The following is a 21,954-nucleotide window of genomic DNA, read 5'->3' as shown; positions in this document are numbered from 1 at the left end:
AGTTATTTTGGTATTTTTTTATTACAAATATTTCATCTTCTAATGAACTCCTGTGTTGTGGTGAAGTCCTTAGGACTATTTAGACTCGACAAAGGAGGATTTGTCACTTAGTCCTTAAACATGTTCGCGACCAAATGATACGTTGTTACCAAGGACGACAACGTTTATCGAGCATAGGTCGTTGTGTGCCATATGAGTTGGTTGTCCTCATAACCAATGAGTGTGGAGACACTGGTATGGCATACAGGTGAGATGTAATGGTACATCTGCACTGAACGTGACCAACTCCGGAGCTATTTCTGCTGTCAAGATTTGCTCCGATGGGATATGGGTATAAATGTCCTTCTGACCTGAGACCGCCACGGTGACTTGCAAGCAACTCACTGCACTTAGGCACTGGACTACCTGAATTTCTAATTCAATGACGGAAGGCTGCTGGGTATAGTCAAGTACTTGACTTGTTGGTGCGTGTGTCAAGATGGGATTGACCACTCCAGTTTAGGAGCTGTGTACAGTCGTGTTTCAATTTAGCAAAACCTTGACCAGGGTAGTCCTAGTGAGGAGTCACAGGACTAATTGAGTTGAGCACGATTCGGATGATCTCATCAGGGTTGACAGTTTAACCCTGAGTCGTCCTAAACACAGGGGTCAAAAGGGATGAATTATACGGTAACCATATTCACGTAGGTTCTGAATGTTGCGATTGTGATTATTCGACCTATCCGGTCATCGGGTACCATTGCTAGATGGTCACTTCGATTAGTACAGGAATTAGTTCCTGTGCTACCGGCTTAGGTTCGAACCTGCGGGGTCACACACATTAGAGGTTCCTTTCTGATCTGATGGCTGATTATGAGTCTTATCTGTCTGGGACTCTATGATTGAGAATTAGGATTCTCTGATCATGAGTTCCACACATTTTGGATACCAGGGTCAAAATTTTGAATTTTAAATTTTGAATTTGAAATTTGAATTCTTTGATCAGGGTTTCATATCGATGGTCTCTGATGCCTGATTGCCCATCGAATTTGGACTCAATATTTATGAGAGATTTAATTAGTGATTTGATCACTAATTAACTCAATTTGATTGAGTAATTATTTTTGGATCAAGTCCAATTGAATTGGATTCAGTTTGGATTGACCCGATTAGGTTAAATGTTGACCTAATCGCTAAGGTGGTTTAGTCCCTGATTTGATCAGGGGTAAGGTTTAGTAAATTCCTGATTTAATTAGGATTTTATTGAGCCTAATTAAGCCTAATTATGTTGGGTTTAATCTATTCTAATTGTGCTTAACCTATTTAGATTAGGTTGGTTCAATTTGAATCAAACCACCTTGTTTTAAATTCCATGCGACACCCAACTTCCTTGCACCCATTTGAATTCACGAGAAGAAACTTCTCGTGAAATTTTTCTCACGCAAAACCCTTCCCCACGCCCTCATTTGTGCGCCACATGGATGGATAAAATAATTAGTTAGCCATTCAAATTCAAAGCATGTTTGAATTTGAATGGATAACTTATTACTTGCCCCTTCATCCTTATCCATTTTGTGCGCCACATTACTTACACGAAAAAAGGTTTCTCATGAAATATTTTCTACGCACAAAGAGCCACGCCCCTTCTCTTCTCACACCCAAATGGATAGGGATAAGTTGGTTTTCATTTGAATTCAAATTTGATTTGAATTCAAATGTGTAACCACTTATCTTTATCCTCTCACGCGGATAAGACACGTTCGACGTTATTTTAAAAATGACAGAAAGGTGGGGTGTGTGCAGAAAAATTAAGAGAAAGAAAGTGGGGTGTGAGGAAGGCTTGTGTGCAAGGTGAAGGTCCAAAACCTTCCGAGAGAAAAAGAAAGAAAAGAGAAAAAATTGGGCACATGGTTTTTGGTGTGTACCCTAGGGTTTCTACCTAGGGTTCGGGAAGTGAGATTGGTGTGCCACGAGTGTCGTGAGTTTACTAAATTTCAGAGAGAGATCCATCAGCCTCTCAAGCAACTGTGTAAATGATCTGGAGCATCCAAGAAGTCGGCACACATCGATCGAAGGAGTTCGATCAGCATATGCCATCAAAAGGGTGAAATCACGAACTAGCATTCGTGAGGAGCTGATCAAACGAGAGCTTCATGTGGATGATCCGCAGAGGTCAGACATTTGTGTGGCTACGACATGACGATCAGAGCCCCCCGACAGTGATCAGATTGCAGTGATCGACTACCCACAAAAGGTGATGTGTTCTGAACACAGTACTGTAAAAGGTTTACTGATTCAAATTTGAATTTCAAATTTAAATGCATGCTGTTGAATCATATTTAGATCATAGTGTAGGGTTAATTAGTATTAATTAATGAGATTAATTAATAATTCCGCTGTAAAATAGTAATTTTGAAAAAGTTTTAAAATTACCATTTTGCCCCTGCACTAAATTTTCGCTACAAATGGTATCAGAGCATGGTTCTAGAATATGATATACATATGCATGCATAGATTAAGGTGTAATCTATAAGTTTAAATTAAAAATTCAAAATTTAAAATTCAAAATTCAAAAAAAAATTGAAATTTAAAATTTAAAATTTGAAATTTGTTAGAAGTTTCAAATTTGAAATTCAAAATTTGAAATTTAAAATTTTGTTGAAATCTTAAATTTGAAATTTGAAATTTGAAATTCGAAATTTGAAATTCAAAATTCAAAATTTAAAATTCAAAGATTGGAAATTCAAAATTTGAAATTTGGTTGAAATCTCAAATTTGAAATCTAAAATTTGAAATTTGAAATTCAAAATTCAAAATTTAAATTTTGAAATTGGTATATTTAGATATACTTGATCCAAGTAGCAAGTAATCTAATTGGGTTGGTTGCCATGGCCGTCCGGTCATAGGAGAAAAGTAGGGTTTAAAGGCCCTCTCTTCCCATTCGATGGGGTCTCCTATGGCGGTAGGGGTGCCGATGCAATTATATCCCATGCCGATGAAGCAGCGAAAGGACTTAATTATAAAATTTATCATGAATATGTTAGATTAGATCTAAAAAAAAATTTATGATTTATTTTGAGTTATTTTCTATTATGAAATGAGCAATAGGATTGCTGTTTATGAATTGTGCTGACCCGTTTGTGAAATGAGTCAACACATTTGGTGAACAAAAAATAAAATCTTTCAAAATTTGAAAATTATTTTCGAAATGCCAAACCCTGACCCATCAGCCCAAGTACTTAATAAAAAGAATTAAGTGTTGTCTAGTAGGTTTAGAATTGTGAATTAAGACCTAAGACAATTGCATAAACTTGTGGGTCAATGGGTTAGATGAGTCAGGTCCATTATTAGGTTAGACCTAAGGTTAGCTTAAAAAATGGACTAAATGGAGTAATTGGTCAAATCTAATCAAAAGTTGAATTAGATTAGGTCAAGGATACTCTAGACTCAACTTCAATAGTTGTAGTTGAATGGGTCCATATCTTTAACTAGACCAAGATGGACTTAATTCATGGCTACGCGGTGGAGCCCTATTTACTAAGTTGATCAAAATTAAAACTAATGAATCGGTTGGTGTCTAAGGTAAGTTCGGCAGTTTTGACCAGTGGTTCTTAAGCGGAAGCTACTCGCATTGATTCGATCATTGACGAGTTAATGGCAAATCCCCACCACTGATCTCACTTACCTGGCCAATCTGGTAAGTTAGATTTTGATTAGATCACTTGGTGATTAGAGCTCACCCATGTCATTAGGTAAATCAGTGTGACTGATTTAGGTGCTCCTAATGCCAGCTTTAATTAAATCTTTTTTAATCTGACTTGGTGAAGTCAGTGGGAGGATTGAAATTGGCTGGATGATATCTTCTCTACTATTCTTTAATAAAATTCTCAAAATTATTAGGTCTCTAAAATGATTAAGTTATAATGATAACTAAGTCATAGCCTCCCATTAAGTGAGTGATAATGAGTCCATTAGTTCAATGATCATTGGAGGCCCAAAGGCCTGGTGCTCATTGGCTAATGAAATTATTATTCATAATATGATAATTTGATTGAGTCTTTCTGATGGTGGTTAGGTTGGCCGGCCAAAGTCGGGCCTGATCATTTATTGGTCTGATTCACTAAATTAAGTCATGTTAATGGTTGGACCTAACCAGATCTTTTCAGTGGAGGCCAAAGCCTACTGATTAGGTTCTAGGGCAAAATCAATTACTAGAAGTTGTTTAAAGAAACAACTGGTTAAGAACCTACCCATAGATGCACATGGGTTGACCAACCAAAGTTGGGCTCGTGTGTAGTCTGTGTGGATTCTAGTATCCATTAAGGAATTAAAGTAATTCCTCGAATTGGAGGATGAGGCTACCAGTTCGTAAAAATATTGAGAAAAACTTTAGACTAAAGTCTAAGTCTTTAGTATTAATTTATGTACTAATAGAGGTCTCATTTTTCTTTATGCAGCTATGGCCACTACCATGTCGCTCCGGTCATTATTAGATAATGACAAGCTCATGGGACCCAATTTCGATAGCTGGTATCGAAAATTGAAAATCGTCCTTGAGCATGAGTAGATCCTTTATGTAGTAACGGATCCAGCACCTGAGGAGCCAGCTCCGAACGCTAGTAAGACGATCCGAGATACTTACTTGAAGTGGCTCAATGACCGCACCACCGTTCGATGTATTATGCTGGCAGCAATGAATGACGAGTTCAACCGAAGGTTTGAGAACGTCCAGCCACAGGAGATGCTTCAAATGTTGAACGACTCCTTTGGCACGCCTGACGATGTTGAAAGGCACAAAACTAGTTATGCCATTTTCAATGCTCGGATGAGGGATGGGGCCTCAGTCACTGATCATGTACTGTACATGATCGAGATGATTGAGTGCCTAAGCAAATTGGGCTTTCCTCTGCACGAGCAGCTCGGTAAGGATGCGATCCTTAATTCCTTGCCCAAGTCCTTCCTCCCATTCCTTACTCATTTTCGAATGACAAAGCCTGCAGTAAACTACCACGGATTATTGGGATTGCTGTAGAACTTTGAGAAGGATCACCAGCTCCATAAGGAGTCGGTGAATGTAGTGGGAGGGTCTTCTTCTCGTCGTCAACCCTTTGGGAAGGGGAAGAAGAACAAGAAAAAGAAAAATAAGAAGGTGCAATCTCATGCTGGGACAGTAGCACAGGGTCAGACCAAGAAGCGCAAGCATGACCAGAGCCAGGCGGAGTGCTTCTTTTGCAAGAAGCAGGGGCATTGGAAGAGGAACTGTCCTCAATACATTGCCTCCCTGGACCCGAACAGGTCAAAGAAGAAGCAAGATAATTATATGATAACTCCTTGCAATTTTTCAATTTATGAGACTACTGCCTGGGTATTGGATACCGGAAGCCCTTATCATATTTGTAATTCGATGCAGGGTCTGCAGGTCAGTAGGAGATTTGATGAAGGCGAGAGGTTTCTGAACGTTGGAGATGGAAGCAAAGTTCCAGTTCTAGCTTTAGGAATCATGAGTCTTGTAATCAATTCTCGTAATGTAATTCTGAGTGAATGTCACTATTGTCCAAGTTTTTTATTAAATATTATTTCTGTAGGCCTTTTGACCATGTACGGTTATGATTTTTTAATAAAAAAAAATATTTGCAATATCATTTTGAATGGTGTTACAATATTTGTTGGACAATTAAATAATAGAATTTACTTACTATCATAGCCTGTTAATGTGGTTCAAAATTTTGATAAATGCTCTAGAATAGATAATGTGTCAGAAGTCTACCTTTGGCACTGTAGGCTAGGTCATATCAATAAGAACAGGATAAACAGGTTGGCTCAAGAAGGAATTCTTGAAGTTAGTGATTGTGAATCACTTCCAACCTATGAGTCCTGTCTTCTTGGGAAGATGACCAAGTCACCTTTTACTGAAAAAGGTGAGCGAGCCAGTGAACTCTTAGATCTGGTACATTCTGATGTATGTGGACCCATGAGCTCAAGTGCAAGAGGTGGATTTTTCTACTTCATAACCTTCACAGACGACCTATCTAGGTATGTGTATGTTTATTTAATGAAGCATAAGTCGGAATCATTTGAAATGTTCAAACTATTCCAAAATGAGGTAGAAAAATAAACTGGGAAGTGTATTAAAACTCTTCGATCTGATCGAGGAGGTGAATACCTTTCCAATGAGTTTCTGACGTATCTAGGGGAGAATGGGATTCTCTCTCAGTGGACTCCTCCTGGAACACCACAGCATAATGGTGTGTCTGAAAGGAGGAATCGGACCCTGTTAGACATGGTTCGATCCATGATGGGGTTTGCTGGTCTGCCGATCTCCCTCTGGGGATATGCGCTCGAATCGGCTTGTTACCTTCTAAATAGAGTTCCGAGTAAGTCTGTAACCAAAATGCCATATGAGATATGGATAGGACGTAAGCCAGTACTCTCGCACTTTAGGGTTTGGGGGTGTCCGGCTTATGTTAAACGTTTAATTACAGACAAGCTTGGACCTAGGTCTAACAAGTGTAATTTTATAGGGTACCCAAAAGAGACCAAAGGGTATTATTTCTACCTTGCTGATGAACAAAAGGTGTTTGTCAGCCTTAAGGCAATTTTTTTAGAAAAGAAGTTCCTTAGTGAAAAAACTGTTGCCTCTAAGGTCGAACTTGACGAAGTTCGACAGGTGAAAAAACCGACACATGTTACTGAACCTGAACCGGATTTGATTAGATTAGATCCGGAGCCCATTGATTATGCACCCTTAAGGCGGTCTGGTAGAGTACCACATCAACCAGACAGATACTATGGTTTCTTGGTCCGGGATGGTGATCCTGTCGAACTTGATGAAAATGATGAGGATCCGATCACCTACATTGATGTAATGCAGAGATCTGACTCTGAAAAATGGCTAGAGGCCATGAAATCCAAAATGGAGTCCATGAAGGTCAACGATGTGTGGACATTGGTTGACCCACCCGAAGGAGTAAAACCCATAGGGTGTAAGTGGATCTTCAAAAGGAAGAGGGGCACAGATGGAAAGGTGGAGACCTATAAAGTCCGTCTGGTTGCCAAGGGATATCGTCAACGTTATGGTATAGACTATGACGAGATATTTTCTCCTGTGGCAATGCTCAAATCCATTCGGATTATGCTTGCGATAGCTGTCCATCTGGACTATGAAATCTGGCAGATCGATGTGAAGACAGCTTTTCTAAACGGAAAGCTGGACGAAGAGGTGTATATGATACAACCTGAAGGGTTCACATCTACAGATGAGTCTAAGGTGTGCAAGCTACAGAGGTCCATTTATGGACTTAAGCAGGCATCTCGGAGTTGGAACATACGTTTTGATAGGACGATCAAAACGTATGGCTTCGTTAAGAACGGAGAAGAGCCTTGCATTTATAAGTGGGCTAATGGTCCAGTAGTAGTATTTCTTGTATTGTATGTGGATGACATTCTCTTAATCGGGAATGATGTCCCTGCATTACAGGAAATAAAGATTTGGCTATCGTCACAGTTCTCCATGAAGGATTTGGGAGAAACTTCCTACATCCTAGGAATGAGGATCTATAGGGATAGATCCAAAAAGTTGCTTGGCTTATCCCAGTCCACGTACATTGATACTATGCTGAAATGGTTCAGCATGAAAAATTTCAAGAAAGGCTATCTACCGATAGGCCATGGAATTTCTCTCTCGAAGAGAGATTGTCCGACAACACCTCAAGAGAGAGAGCGTATGGGTAGGATTCCATATGCTTCGACAGTGGGATCTATCATGTACGCCATAACATGTACACGATCAGATGTGGCATACTCACTAGGGGTAGTGAGTAGATACCAATCGATCCAGGAGAAAATCACTGGAAGGTTGTTAAAACTATCCTGAAGTATTTAAAAAATATTAAGGACCAGTGGCTTATATATGGTGAATCGGACTTGAGACTTATAGGGTTTACAGACTCTAGTTTCCAGTCTGATCGTGATGATAGCAAGAGTGTGTTAGAATTTATTTTTACCCTTAATGGTGGGGCTATCTGCTGGAAGAGTTCCAAGCAGCACACTGTGGCTGATTCAGTATGCGAGGCGGAGTATATTGCTGCATTGATTAGTACAGGAATTAGTTCCTGTGCTACCGGCTTAGGTTCGAACCTGCGGGGTCACACACATTAAAGGTTCCTTTCTGATCTGATGGCTGATTATGAGTCTTATCTGTCTGGGACTCTATGATTGAGAATTAGGATTCTCTGATCATGAGTTCCACACATTTTGGGTACCGGGGTCAAAATTTTGAATTTCAAATTTTGAATTTGAAATTTGAATTCTTTGATCAGGGTTTCATATCGATGGTCTCTGATGCCTGATTGCCCATCGGATTTGGACTCAATATTTATGAGAGGTTTAATTAGTGATTTGATTGCTAATTAACTTAATTTGATTGAGTAATTATTTTTGGATCAAGTCCAATTGAATTGGATTCAGTTTGGATTGACCCGATTAGGTTAAATGTTGACCTAATCGCTAAGGTGGTTTAGTCCCTGATTTGATCAGGGGTTAGGCTTAGTTAATTCTTGATTTAATTAGGATTTTATTGAGCCTAATTAAGCCTAATTATGTTGGGTTTAATCTATTCTAATTGTGCTTAACCTATTTAGATTAGGTTGGCTCAATTTGAATCAAACCACCTTGTTTTAAATTCCATGCGACACCCAACTTCCTTGCACCCATTTGAATTCACGAGAAGAAACTTCTCGTGAAATTTTTCTCATGCAAAACCCTTTTCTACGCCCTCATTTGTGCGCCACATGGATGGATAAAATAATTAGTTAGCCATTCAAATTCAAAGCATGTTTGAATTTGAATGGATAACTTATCACTTGCCCCTTCATCCTTATCCATTTTGTGTGCCACATTACTTATACGAGAAAAGGTTTCTCATGAAACATTTTTCATGCATAAAGAGCCATGCCCCTTCTCTTCTCACGCCCAAATGGATAGGGATAAGTTGGTTTTCGTTTGAATTCAAATTTGATTTGAATTCAAATGTGTAACCACTTGTCTTTATCCTCTCACGCGGATAAGACACGTTCGACGTTGTTTTAAAAATGGAAGAAAGGTGGGACGTACGCAGAAAAATTAAGAGAAAGAAAGTGGGGCGTGAGGAAGGCTTGTGTGCAAGGTGAAGGTCCAAAACCTTCCGAGAGAAAAACAAAGAAAAGAGAGAAAATTGGGTGCAGGGTTTTTGGTGTGTACCCTAGGGTTTCTACCTAGGGTTCGGGAAGTGAGATTGGTGTGCCACGAGTGTCATGAGTCCACCAAATTTTAGGAAAAGATCCATCAGCCTCTCAAGCAACTGTGCAGACGATCCGGAGCATCCGAGAAGTCGGCACACATCGATCGAAGGAGTTCGATCAACATCTGCCATCAAAAGGGTGAAATCACGAACTAGCATTCGTAAGGAGCTAATCAGACGGGAGCTTCGTGTGGACGATCCGCAGAGGCCAGACATTTGTGTGGCTGCGACGTGACGATCAGAGCTCCCCAACGGTGATCAGATTGCGGTGATCGACTACCCACAAAAGGTGATGTGTTCTGAACACAGTACTGTAAAAGGTTTATTGATTCAAATTTGAATTTCAAATTTAAATGCATGCTGTTGTATCATATTTAGATCCTAGTGTAGGGTTAATTAGTATTAATTAATGAGATTAATTAATAATTTCACTGTAAAATAGTAATTTTGAAAAAATTTTAAAATTATCATTTTGCCCCTGCACTAAATTTTCGCTATAAAAATACACCCGCTCGCCTATGCACTGTGATAAAAGATCAGGAATACTGTTCTCGTGAGCCATGTGAAGATTGAGTGTGCGCTGGCTCATGCACCGCATGATAGATCGCATCCTATTTCGATGGACCCCGCCTACTATTTCATGGACCGCAGTGGCTCTGTGGACCGAATGGGTGTGGATTTGGTTTTGGGTTGGTTTTTGGGTTTTTTTGAGCTTTGTTTTGCATCCAATTTTCTCCTTTTCAATTGGCAAATTGGGCTCATTGTATGGACGATCATCTTTCTTACAAAACACAAACAAAAGTATCAATTCTTAAAGAATAAAAATTAATTAGTAGATATTTTGATACTTTTTATAAGATATTTATTATACTTATCACACCCTCCAACTTGAACTTTGCTCGTCCTCAAGTAAAGAAAAAAATTAGTATTAGATACTGTCATACTCTGAAATAAATATTTTATCAAGTAATTTTCTAAACAGTCCATTGATATTCAGAAGAACATTGTTGAGATAGATCATAGGGGTATTAATACTCACTAATGTGGTGGTTAAATGTAGAACAAGAATTGTTTCTAAGCATTTTCTAGATTAATTTCTACTTTTATCTTCAAATTGTCTACTTTAATACAAGCAAGTACAAAGTAACTCTTATTCTCCCTTTCTTTTTTTTTTTGAAAGAGCATCTTCACATTGCCCACTTTTTAATGCGAACATCGATGCTTCCTGAGGCAAAGAGAATCGGTTACTCGGTGAGAGACCAATGTTTGAAACTTACTTCTTTTTTTTGCTTTTCTTTTCTTATATTTTTTTTATATTTTATGAAAGAATATATAGATACTGTACTTATGCTTATAAAAAGTGGACTCTTTTTTGATACTAGTAAAGAGAGTTAGAAATACTAGAATGATTTTTATTCTAGATTTAACTATTTATTAAGTTTTTTTAATACTTGATCCCTCGGTGTCTCAAAAATTTTTTAGATGAACATCAATTACTGTTTTAAAATTTATTTGATTCAACTCAAATCTAAGATAATTGTGTGCCTAAACACTAATTACTTCCTTATTCAAAGACTTAATTTTTTTTTTAATTATTACCCTCATCTTCTAACTTAATTTTCATTATCCTTAATGGAGTAAGAAAAATAAACTAGAAATAGATAAATAAAACAAAGAGAGATACCACCTGGACTAAGTATACTCATTCATTGATAGGTGCTTTCATGCAGAGTGATCCATTATTCTTAAAAAAATAAAAATAACTAAAGCAAAGGTTCGAAAAAAAAAATTTAGGTTGTCTCCCAAAAAGTGCTAAGTTTAAAGTCTTTAGCCGGACTAAACCCTTGATAAAGAATCAATCAGTATAAATAGGCTTATGGAGAAATATAGGCCCTCCACAACTTTAGTAAGCAGCTCCAAGAATAGTGTCAATCGTTGTCTATTAACTTTAAAAATGGCACTATTACTTAGATTTTTTATCTCTATAGTCCCATATGAGAAAACTTCTTTTACTATAAAAGGCCCTATCCATCTAGACCTAAATTTTTCAAAAAATAAATATAATCTAGAGTTATATAACAGAACTTTTTGATCAGGTAAAAATAATTTTTTAAGAATTGCTCGATCATGAAATATCTTAGTTCGTTCTTTGTATATCTTGGCATTTTCATATATCTCATTCCTGATTTTCTCTAATTCATCGATTTGTAGCTTCTTATGTTGTCCAACCTCGTCCAAATCCATATTCAACATTTTGATGGCTCACATCTCTCTGTGTTCAAGCTCGACCGGCAAGTGACATGCTTTACCAAACACAAGCCTATAAGATGACATTCCTAAATTAGTTTTGAAGGCAGTACGAGCATCCACTAGCTTCAATGTCCAATCTTTTCTATTGGTGCTCACAGTCTTCTCTAAAATTTATTTGATTTGATGATTTGAAACCTCTACTTGCCTACTAATTTGTGGATGATAGGGTGTGGCCAATTTATGGGTGATGTTATACTTTTTCATTAGGGATGCAAAAGATCGATTGCAAAAATATGTTTCCTAATCACTTATGATGCCTCTAAGAATACCAAAATTAGAAAGGATGTTTTCTTTTAGGAATTTGACAATAATTTTACCATCATTTGACCTACATGGCATAGCCTCTATCCATTTTGACACATAATCAACAACTATTAAGATATATTCATTTTCAAAAAAATTTAGAAATGGTCCCATAAAATTGATTCTCCACATATCAAAAATTTTGACAACTAGGATCGAATTTAATGGCATCAGGTCTCTTTTTATAACTCGTCCTACTTATTGACACCTAGCGTAGCTTTTACAATACTCATGTGCATCCTTAAATAGTTTGGGCCAATATAATCCATATTGTTGAACTTTTGTGGCAGTCTTCTTGGATCTAAAATGGCCACCACAAGCTTGGTCGTGACAAAAGGATAGGAAGCTTTTGATCTCATAGTTTGGGATATATTTTTTAATAATTTGATCAGGATATTATTTAAACAAATATCGATTGTACCAAATAAAATACTTTACTTAGACAAAAAATTTATGTTTGTCCTGAGTGATCCAATGAGAGGGAATCCTACCAATATCTAAGTAATTGGCAATATCAGTGTACCATGGTTCTGTGGTCACGGATATGAGTTGTTTGTCAGAAAATTTTTTTTCTATTGATGGTTCATTAGAGGGCGCATCGATCAATTGGAATAGGTGATCAGCTACTATATTTTTGATTCTCTTTTTCTCTCTAATTTTTATGTTAAATTCTTGAAAAAGCAAAATCCATCACATCAGACGTGTTTTGGCATCTTTCTTTGACAAGAGGTGTTTAATGGCTGAGTGATCAGTGTATACAATGATGTATGATCTAACTAAATAAGATCTAAATTTTTTCAAAACAAAAACGATAGCCAAGAATTCTTTCTCAGTTGTGGAGTAATTTAAGCTGTGCATCATTAAGGATCCTACTGGCATAGTAAATGACTCATGGTAGCTTACCAATTTTCTATCCTAAAATGGCTCCAATGGTGCAATCAGATGCATCACATATGAGTTCGAAGGACTGAGTCCAATCAAGTGGGTGAATGATGGGTGCGGACGTTAATGCCTTTTTAAGATGCTCAAATGACTCAAGGTACTCAGAAGTGAAGTCAAATTTGATTTTTTTGCCAAGAAAATTAGTCAGTGGTCGAGCTGTCTTGCTAAAATTTTTAATGAACCTCCTATAGAATTCAGCATGTCCTAAAAATGAATGGATTTTCTTAACTGATTTGGATGGTGGAAGATTAGCAATCAGGTCTATTTTGATTTTGTCCACTTTAATACCCTTCTTTGAGAGAACATGGCCAAGTACTATGCCTTTTTTGACCATAAATTGATATTTTTTTCAATTAAGCACTAAGTATTTTTTCTTACACCTTTCTAAGATTAGTCTTAAGTGATGTAGGGACTCAAAAAAGGTGGAGCCAAAGATGAAAAAATCATCCATAAATATTTTTAGAAATCTCTCGATCATGTTAGAAAAGATGTTGATCATATACCTTTCAAAAGTAGATGGAGTATTACATAAGCTAAAGGACATACATCTATAGGTAAAAGTTCTAAATGGACAAGTAAACATGGTCTTCTCTTGATCCTCTAGTGCTATAGAAATCTGATTGTAGCTGAAATTCTATCAAAAAAATAATAAAATTCGTGTCTGGCTAACCTCTTCAACATCTGATCAATGAATGGTAGAAAAAAATGATCCTTTTTTTGTGATCGTATTCAATTTTCTGTAATCAATATAGGTTCTCTATCCAGTTTGGACTCTGATCGGTATTAACTCATTTGATTCATTTTGAACTACTATTATTCCTAACTTCTTAAGTACTACTTGAATTGGGCTAGTCCATGAACTATCTGAAATTGGGTAGATAATTTCGTTGTCTAGTAACTTAAGAATCTCTTTCTGCACTATCTCCTTTATAGCTGGGTTAAACCTCCTTTGGGGGTCTCTAATTAGTTTGGATTTCTTCCTTAAATGAATTTGATATTGAACAATTGAGGGGTTGATCCCTTTGATGTCAGCCATAGTCCAACCTATGGCTTCCTAATTCTCTCCAAAGGTAGCTAAAAGTTTTTTCTCTTGAGTTTGATCTAAGTCTGGTGCGATGATTATGGGCAAGATTTTTTATGGATCTAGATATGCATATTTGAGGTGTTTGGAGAGTGTTTTGAGTTCTAGTTTCAATGCTTCCTCAATCGATGGTTTGCTATTAGTTCATCCATTCTTATAAGTTGTTCGATAGGTGGTTGCCATTGTGGATGAACTCTCTGATCATTGGATGTGAAAATTTCATAAGTAATTTTAGATTCTTGATCTAACCAAAGATTACAGTCAAAATCTTTTTCCCTCAGATCAATAGGCTCATAAATCTCATCCTAGATCAAGTTTACATCGATGAGTTGGTCCTTTTTATTTTTAAGATTAAAAATATTAAGATCAGTGGATATATTTCTAAATGAGAGCTTTATGAGTCTATTGCGACAGTTGATTAAAACATTGGTGGTTGCTAAAAATGATCTTCCTAAGATGATTGGGATGTGATCTTTTGGATTAGATACTGGTTCAATCTCTATGATCATAAAATCTACAGGGCATATGAAATTACCGACCTTGATTAGCACATCCTCCATAACTCCCTTGGAGACCCTCACTGATTGGTTTGCTAATTGTAACATAATTTCTATAGGCTTTAATTCTTTTATCTTTAATTTTTCATAGATCAAATACCGTATGATATTCATATTAGCCCCTAAGTCTAACAAGACCCTACCGATGATGATTTTTCTAATGACACAAGAAATTGTAGGAGATCCTGGATCTTTGTACTTGATTGGCATATGGCTTGAAAGATATGAGCTCACATTGACTGTCAAGAAGACTTTTTTGAGAACATTGGTGGTCTTCTTCTTTGTGCATAGATCTTTGAGAAACTTGACATACGTGAGAACTTGTTGGATCACATCTAGCAGAGGGATATTTATTTTCACTTGTTTAAACATCTCTAAGATTTGATCCATATGGGTTGAGAGTCTGTTGGACCTAAATCTATTTGAAAAAAAAGTTATAGGATTGATGGGTGATGTCTTGTCAATATCTGTTGATTCGGACTCCTCAGACTTGGTCTGATCAGTCAATTGCTCACGAGATGGTTTAGACAGTAAATCATCTTGATCTTCAGGTGTACTAACATGATTGTCTATTTGTCTCCCAGACCTTAAGATATGAATTGCATTTAATTGGTTGATTTGGGCTCCTTGTTGCGGTCCTTGATTATTCTATGTCCTGGGGTTAGCCTCGAACTGATTCAGTAGTTTACCTTTTTTTTCCACTCACAACTGTGGCTAATTGATCTAACTACAGCTCTAAACGGATAATAGCCTGGGTGTTGGAAGTTAAAAGCTGGCCTGTGGTCTGCATAAAATTATCTAGTATGGCGTTGGTGTTAGTAGTTAATTTCACCAGAACTTCTAGACTCTTTTCTAGCACATTAAGTTTTTTTCATTATTATTGTAGCCTGGTGGATTGTTTACTATAGGATTGGACCTTGGATTTGGCTGGTTGAAGCTGGGTCCGCCTGTATTGGGACTTTGTGATTAAAAAAACTTTGGATGGTTCCTCCATTCTGGATTGTAGGTTGGTGCATAGGGATCATTAATAGATCTCTGATAGGATGCATTCACCTGTGCATAATCATTTTCAGTTTGGGTTATGAGATAGGGACACTCATTTATTACATGATTTGAGTCACCGCATCCATTGCATATGGGTGCAGACACTTGGTTCATTTGATTTACAGGGGCACATCCCTTAAGTTCTAGGGCCTCTATCCTATGGATTAAAGATGCAAATTTAGCCTCTTCAGATAGAAAAGGTTGAACTTGATGTACTCCCCCTCTTGAAGATGATAGGCTTTCGGATTTTCTAGTTATCTCCTATTGTAAGCTCTTCTCTATTAGGTCCTCTAAAAATTGTCAGGCTTCTATGGGCTTTTTGTTCATAAACTGACCTTGACACATTGATTCTAATATTATTCTAAAATTTGGGTCTAGTCTCTCATAAATAATTTAACACAGTCTCCAAGTTTCTATTCCATGGTGTAGGCATTAACTCAAATGGTTCTTAAAACGATCGAAGTACTTCTAAAAGAGTCATTAGGTAATTGATAAAATTGATTAATTTTATTCGTAAATTTGGCAGTTTTATGATGTGAGAAAAATTTTTTCAATAATACTTTAACAAAACCTTCCCATGATGCTATGAATTGGTTAGAAAAACTGTATGACCACTTTTTAGTACTATCTTTGAGGATAAAATTGTTCAGTTTAAGTTTAACAATATCCTCAGGGAGCTATTGGAATCGCATCGTGGCACATACTTCCTCAAATTCTCTCATAAAAATATATACATCCTTAATTCTGATGAATTTAGAAAGCATGCTTATAATCTGGGGTTTAATTTTGAAATTAGCATCAATTTGTGGTAGTCGGATACATGAGGGTTGGGCTGACCCAATTAGATAGCAAATGTCTTTCAAGATCTGAGGTTCATATTCGAGTTCACCCATGGTGGGCTTGGAAGGATTTGGATCTATTCTCACTAATCGATCAGATTCTCTTTTTCAAGTTGCAATTTTACAGTTTTTTTAGAAGAAAAGAGAACAAGAAGAAGAGATAGATGAGAAGGGAGTTCTAAAGATGAGTCCTAAGAGAGTTCTAAATCTAGAGACGAAAGAGAAGAGTATTTTAATTAGATTTAAATTATGGGTTAGCAATCAAGTTAGACAATCAAGCCTACCTAAGAATTATCCTAGATCTAAATAACTCCTAACTACCAAGGTTATCTTTGAGCCCTCCAAGTAAAAGACTAGCCACTCAACTAGCTAGATAAGTATAAGGTTGGTGGGGGTCCCTCCGTTACTTTCCTTAGACATCAATTAAAATTGATCAGATAAGTGAACGAAATCAATTAAATAGTCACTTTTCTTCAAAATCTTGTCTCTGAATCATTTTTCGAGACACCAGTTAAACTGACTAACTCTAGTCCGATCCAACTCTTAAGATCTCTTGTCCTATTGAGCTCGAGAGTCCTTAGGGGCCAATGTCTAATTGATTTTAAGTTAAGGTTTAGATTAATGCACAATATATGATTGTGATTTGTAGGCCAAAAAAGGGTGATGAAATTCTTACCTTATTTTGTTTAGGCTTTATGTTCTTAAAATGTGTTATGAAGATGCTATGCAAAGAAAACAAGATGTCTAAAAAAAATTAAAAATTTTTAATTTTTTAATTTTTTTAAATATTTTTTTATTTTTTTATGCTAATAAGAATAAAAGATAATTTAGAAAATAAGGCAACTAAAATGAAGCAATAATTATTAAAGAAGTTAACTAGAAAAGAAAATAAGACTAAAGAAGTCTAATTTTTTAATTTTTTTTAAAAAAATAATCATGTCTAGATCCTTGGCAATGGCGTCAAAAATTTAATCGCTATTATGGATGGTCAAATATAAAAATCAACTCAAACTATATAAATAAAGTGAGTTGGGATCGTATCCTCAGAGATCTAGGACAATTGTTTCACGAAGAAGTAATAAAAAAGAATTGATTGTAGAAGAATTTAAAAGAAATAAAATAGCAAGAATTAAACTACAAGTGCAAAGTAATCTATGAATGAAAGCAAGTCAAAGAGATAACCCAGAAAATTTTGAATCTACCATGTAAAATAAATTTTATTTTATTTTTTTATATTATAATATTAATACTTATAATTAGGATATTAGTATAATTTATCTCTGAGAGGTACAGACTGTATCCGTAAATCACAGCTCGTCTGTTTGGAATATAAACTATCTAAATCTAATTATATGATATAGGGTTTAATCTAACATACTACGATCTATCTCTCTTAGGCACATACCGTATCTAAAGATTATGGTACGTCTGTAGAGGGTATAGGCCATGTAGACTAGATCAATATCTCAGAATCGTAAAAAGATATAAAATAAAATATAATTTTATTATAAAAAAATTAAATACAAAAAAAAAGAACCTGTTTATAGGCTTCATTATCTTTTCAGATCGAAGAAATTTAGCCACACATAAAGATCTTCATCACTTCCCCTATATTCTCCTTCAAACAAGAGCTAAGAAAAATAAAAGACTGCTGTTGCTTGCTCTGTTCCCTACTTCTGCTCTCTCTCTCTCCCTCCTCTTATCTGTAGTCCCCTCGTTTTGTAGCCTACAGAGTTTCCCTAAGTCTTGGCCATCCACGGACTCTTAATTCCTCTCGAATTTGCATCTCAGACGTGTCCAAGTGTAAGTTAATTTTTTGACCATCAGATCATCATCCACAGCAGCCCAGATTTCGTGGATTAAAGCTCAATTTCAGTCGAATTAGGGTCCGGCTTTGATTCTGGCCATTGGATCAAGCGGGGGCATGATATGGGCCATTGTATCATGCATAGCAGGGCTGGATCATCTCTCAAATTTTCTTCTTCAGTCGGCACAAATCCTAGCCATTAGATCACGCCAAGAAATGCTATAGATCATCCGATTGCGTAAAACTTATGGGCCACCACCATTGGATATGGGACGGAGCTTTCTTAGCCATCCGACCTCGTGAGAAAACTGCCGCCCACCATCCAATAACGCAAAAATGCATACGCTCGCTCATGCGCCACGATAAAAGACTGGAAATACTGTTCCCGTGAGCCGCATGAAGATCAAGTGCGCACTGGCTTATACACCACACAGTAGACCATGCCCTGTTCTGATGGACCGCACCTGCTATTTCATAGACCGCAGTGGCTCTGTGGATCACGGTGGGCCGAATGGTGTGGTTTTGGTTTTGGGCTGGTTTTTGAGCTTTTTTTAGCTCTGCTTTGTGTCCAATTTTTTTCCATTCAACTAGTAAATTGGGTTTATTATATGGGCGATCATCTTTCCTACAAAACACAAACAAAAAGATCAATTCTTAAAGAATAAAAATCAATTAGTGAATATTTTGATACTTTTTATGGGATATTTATTATACTTATTATTAGGCACTTGTAGATTTGACCTACGAGATTGAGGAGCTAGCAGTCGGTGGTCGGTTCTAAACTGAGGTCTTATGCCAATACTCGCATTTAGAACTTAGCATCATCTCCAATCAACTTATAAGAGCTTCATTCTCGGTCCTTAGTATGATCCGATCACGTGATAGGGAGATCTTTGCCACAGATCAGTCAATGCCCGAGTTAGAGGTTGGGAAAAGTGGTGATGAGGGGTTGGTCCGCCCTAGCCACCTATCACCTTCTAGTGTCTGAGGTACTTATACCGAGTTGTTTGCAAGAGTCCGGCCGTGTTCCGAAGGGAAGGATGGTGTTACGGGTGATTGATCAACCCTACAACATAAGTCATTTTTCTCACCATACCTTTGGATCCAATAGTTTTCGCCGAATAATACTTAATTCATAAAATATATCAGAATCTACGTACGCATAGCTTTCTAAGTAAATTTAAGGTGTGGCCGTGGAAACTTAAGGAGGATTGCACTTGCGAATACCCACAATTTATTCCTTCCATGTTGGCAAATTATAACCTGCCACTTTAAACCTCATTCAATTGAAATGGCAAAGCAAAGAGGAGATAAAGAAGACATAAATGCAAAGAGGATTCCTGCTTCCACCACATATTTATCTTTTACTAATATAACTCCATGAACATTGGGGTATTCACAACCTTAGGAATGTCCGAATATTATCCTCATCAAGGGAAGTAAATAATTAGGATTCCCATTAACACAACAAAAGCAAAGAAAAAGGAACCCTCCAAATGGACGGACTGATCATTTCAAAAAGTTAGCAAGATCAGAACGCCATGCATGTATCCCAACCGGTGCACGAAGTCAAACATCTTTTACAATGCCCAGCCTATCTGTTCCAAGTCCCGATACATGATATCCATGCAAGAGACCATATTGGTGCCGATTATTTTCTCGTCGATGCAATTATTATTATTATTATTATTAACTGTCCATGTACTGAATTTGATAAAGTCACTTCCCTTCTGAAAAGTTGTACTTCTCTTCTTTCTCCCAATCTAACTCTTCAAAATTTCATTATAGATCTAGTAACTCCAGCTGCAAAAGAAAAATCCACACACACTACCATTATCATTATGATTATTATTATTATTATTTATGTTTTTCATAAAATATATTTTGATTTATGCAGAAGCTTTGTCCATGGTAGTTTAATGGCTTCTATTCCATTAACATAACCTGTCTCACCCTTCACATCCTTAACCAAGTTCTCTGGCACTTCTCCATTGTCACCAGCTTCACTCTCCTCACCAGCCATATACTTAACCCGTCAAAAACTTCTGTACAATCTCCTTGCAGGGACTCCCCACCACCTTCTCCCACTCCTCGGCCTCCCCGTCCTGGCCTCGCCTCAGAAAGAACTCGGTGGCGTCGACGCGGTGCAGGTCCCAACCAGGGAGCGTGCAGAAGCGCAGGATCTTCTGCAGCTGAATGCAGGTCAGCTTGCACGTATTGGCCTTGATCTCGTCCAGCGCCCCCTCCAACATCCTCGCCCGGGTCTCCTCATCGGCCGATGCCTCCATCCGGAAGTAATGGTCCATTTCCGGCACCCCGATCGCCCTCCGGATACCCCGGGAGTAGTCTGCGTCGGCGTGGAACAAGCTCCGGGCCTCCTCCACCAGACCCTGCGCCACCATCTTGTCCATCCGCGCCGAGACGAAGGAGTGGAGGAGCGGCAGCTCCACGTCCAACCATAGGAAGCAGCACTCGTACTGGGACCGGAACTCGCCACCCTCGCCGTCGACCAATGCCTCTACGTACGAGTTGGAGCCGCCGGCGACGATGGGGAGGCGACCACGCCGGAGGATGGAGGCGATGACATGCATGGCCTCGCGGGCGAAGTCCGATGCGGTGAAGTCGGCGTCCGGGTGGACGACTCCTAGCAAGTGGTGGGGGATGCCGGCGGTCTCCTCCTTGGTCACCTTGTTGGTGATAACGTCGAGGCCGAAGTACAGTTGCATCTTGTCGGAGTTGATGACTTCGCCGTCGAATTGGGTGGCGAGGGCGATGGCCAGCTTGGATTTTCCGGAGCCGGTGGCACCCAGGACGAAGACGACCTTGTCCTTGTGGCTGGGGAGGCCGCAGGCTGCCTCCATGGAGAAGGGTCTCAGGGGTGGGAAGCTGGAAGGGGTCGACTTTGGAGAGTAAAGCTGATTAAGATGTACGAGGAATGCCATTAGCGAGAAAGAACAGATTTAGGACAGAGGATGGCAAAAAGGGGTTCTGGAGAGAGCGTCACAATCCCCGGTGGGTTATCTGGCTGTGGCTTGTGAGTGTATACGGAAACAAAATCTGTTAGCTACGGATGTGTGTTGGGCCACCATTATCCTGGTGGCAGCTAAAGCATTAAATGATCACTTTTAATATTCAGATAGGAAGTAGGACAAGATAGCAGAAAAACTCACTAATATTTTCTTCATTCAATTTTTGGCCATATCTAGAATGGCTGAGTATAAAGATTTACAAGGATGCAATATGGCTGTTCAAATGCCCTTTACATAAATGCATCACTATAGCCCAAGAGATACAATACAAGATTCTGAAAGATGCCATGTAGAAATGTGAAAGATATCTGTACTTGGAACTTCAAAGATATTCATGGCTATTCACTTCATTAAATGTCATGATATTGACTTGCTGACTCTTTGAATATGCTGCATAGGATGCTTTGCGGTAGGATGCCATGTAGGTTGACTCGACTACTAAGTTTGGTTTAATATCCAACAAAGACATGGTTAGAGGTTGTATCTTTCACGCCAAAGAAGGATTCACCTTCGTTCATTCACCTTCCGTATATAGCAATTCTAAAAACAAATACCTCTGAAAATAACTGAAATATTCTCAATTGAATTTAAAATTTAAAAAATATAAATAATACATGCTGCCATTTCTTTGTTAATCGTGCCTCTCTCTTTCTCATTTCTCCAACCCATACTACATATAATCTCGATATGGCTAGAGATCCACAGAAGATCTAATGGTTCCCCAATTCTAATATGGCTGTCGATCTTCAAATGCCTGGACAGTAGTCTACCTTCAAGTGGAATGCC

At 37.9% G+C, this 21,954-nt stretch overlaps 1 pseudogene; it reads right to left on the bottom strand.

The window, feature by feature from the left end:
* Positions 1–19,494: 19,494 nt before the first annotated feature.
* LOC105057772 (adenylate isopentenyltransferase 5, chloroplastic-like) lies at positions 19,495–21,175 on the bottom strand (annotated as a pseudogene).
* Between the last annotated feature and the right edge of the window lie 779 nt (positions 21,176–21,954).

The sequence above is a fragment of the Elaeis guineensis genome, chromosome 14 (genome assembly GCF_000442705.2).
Source record: "Elaeis guineensis isolate ETL-2024a chromosome 14, EG11, whole genome shotgun sequence".
In the NCBI taxonomy this organism is placed as follows: Eukaryota; Viridiplantae; Streptophyta; class Magnoliopsida; order Arecales; family Arecaceae; genus Elaeis; species Elaeis guineensis.
Note: the sequence above shows the minus strand (reverse complement) of the source record. Positions and strands in the feature narration are given on the sequence as shown.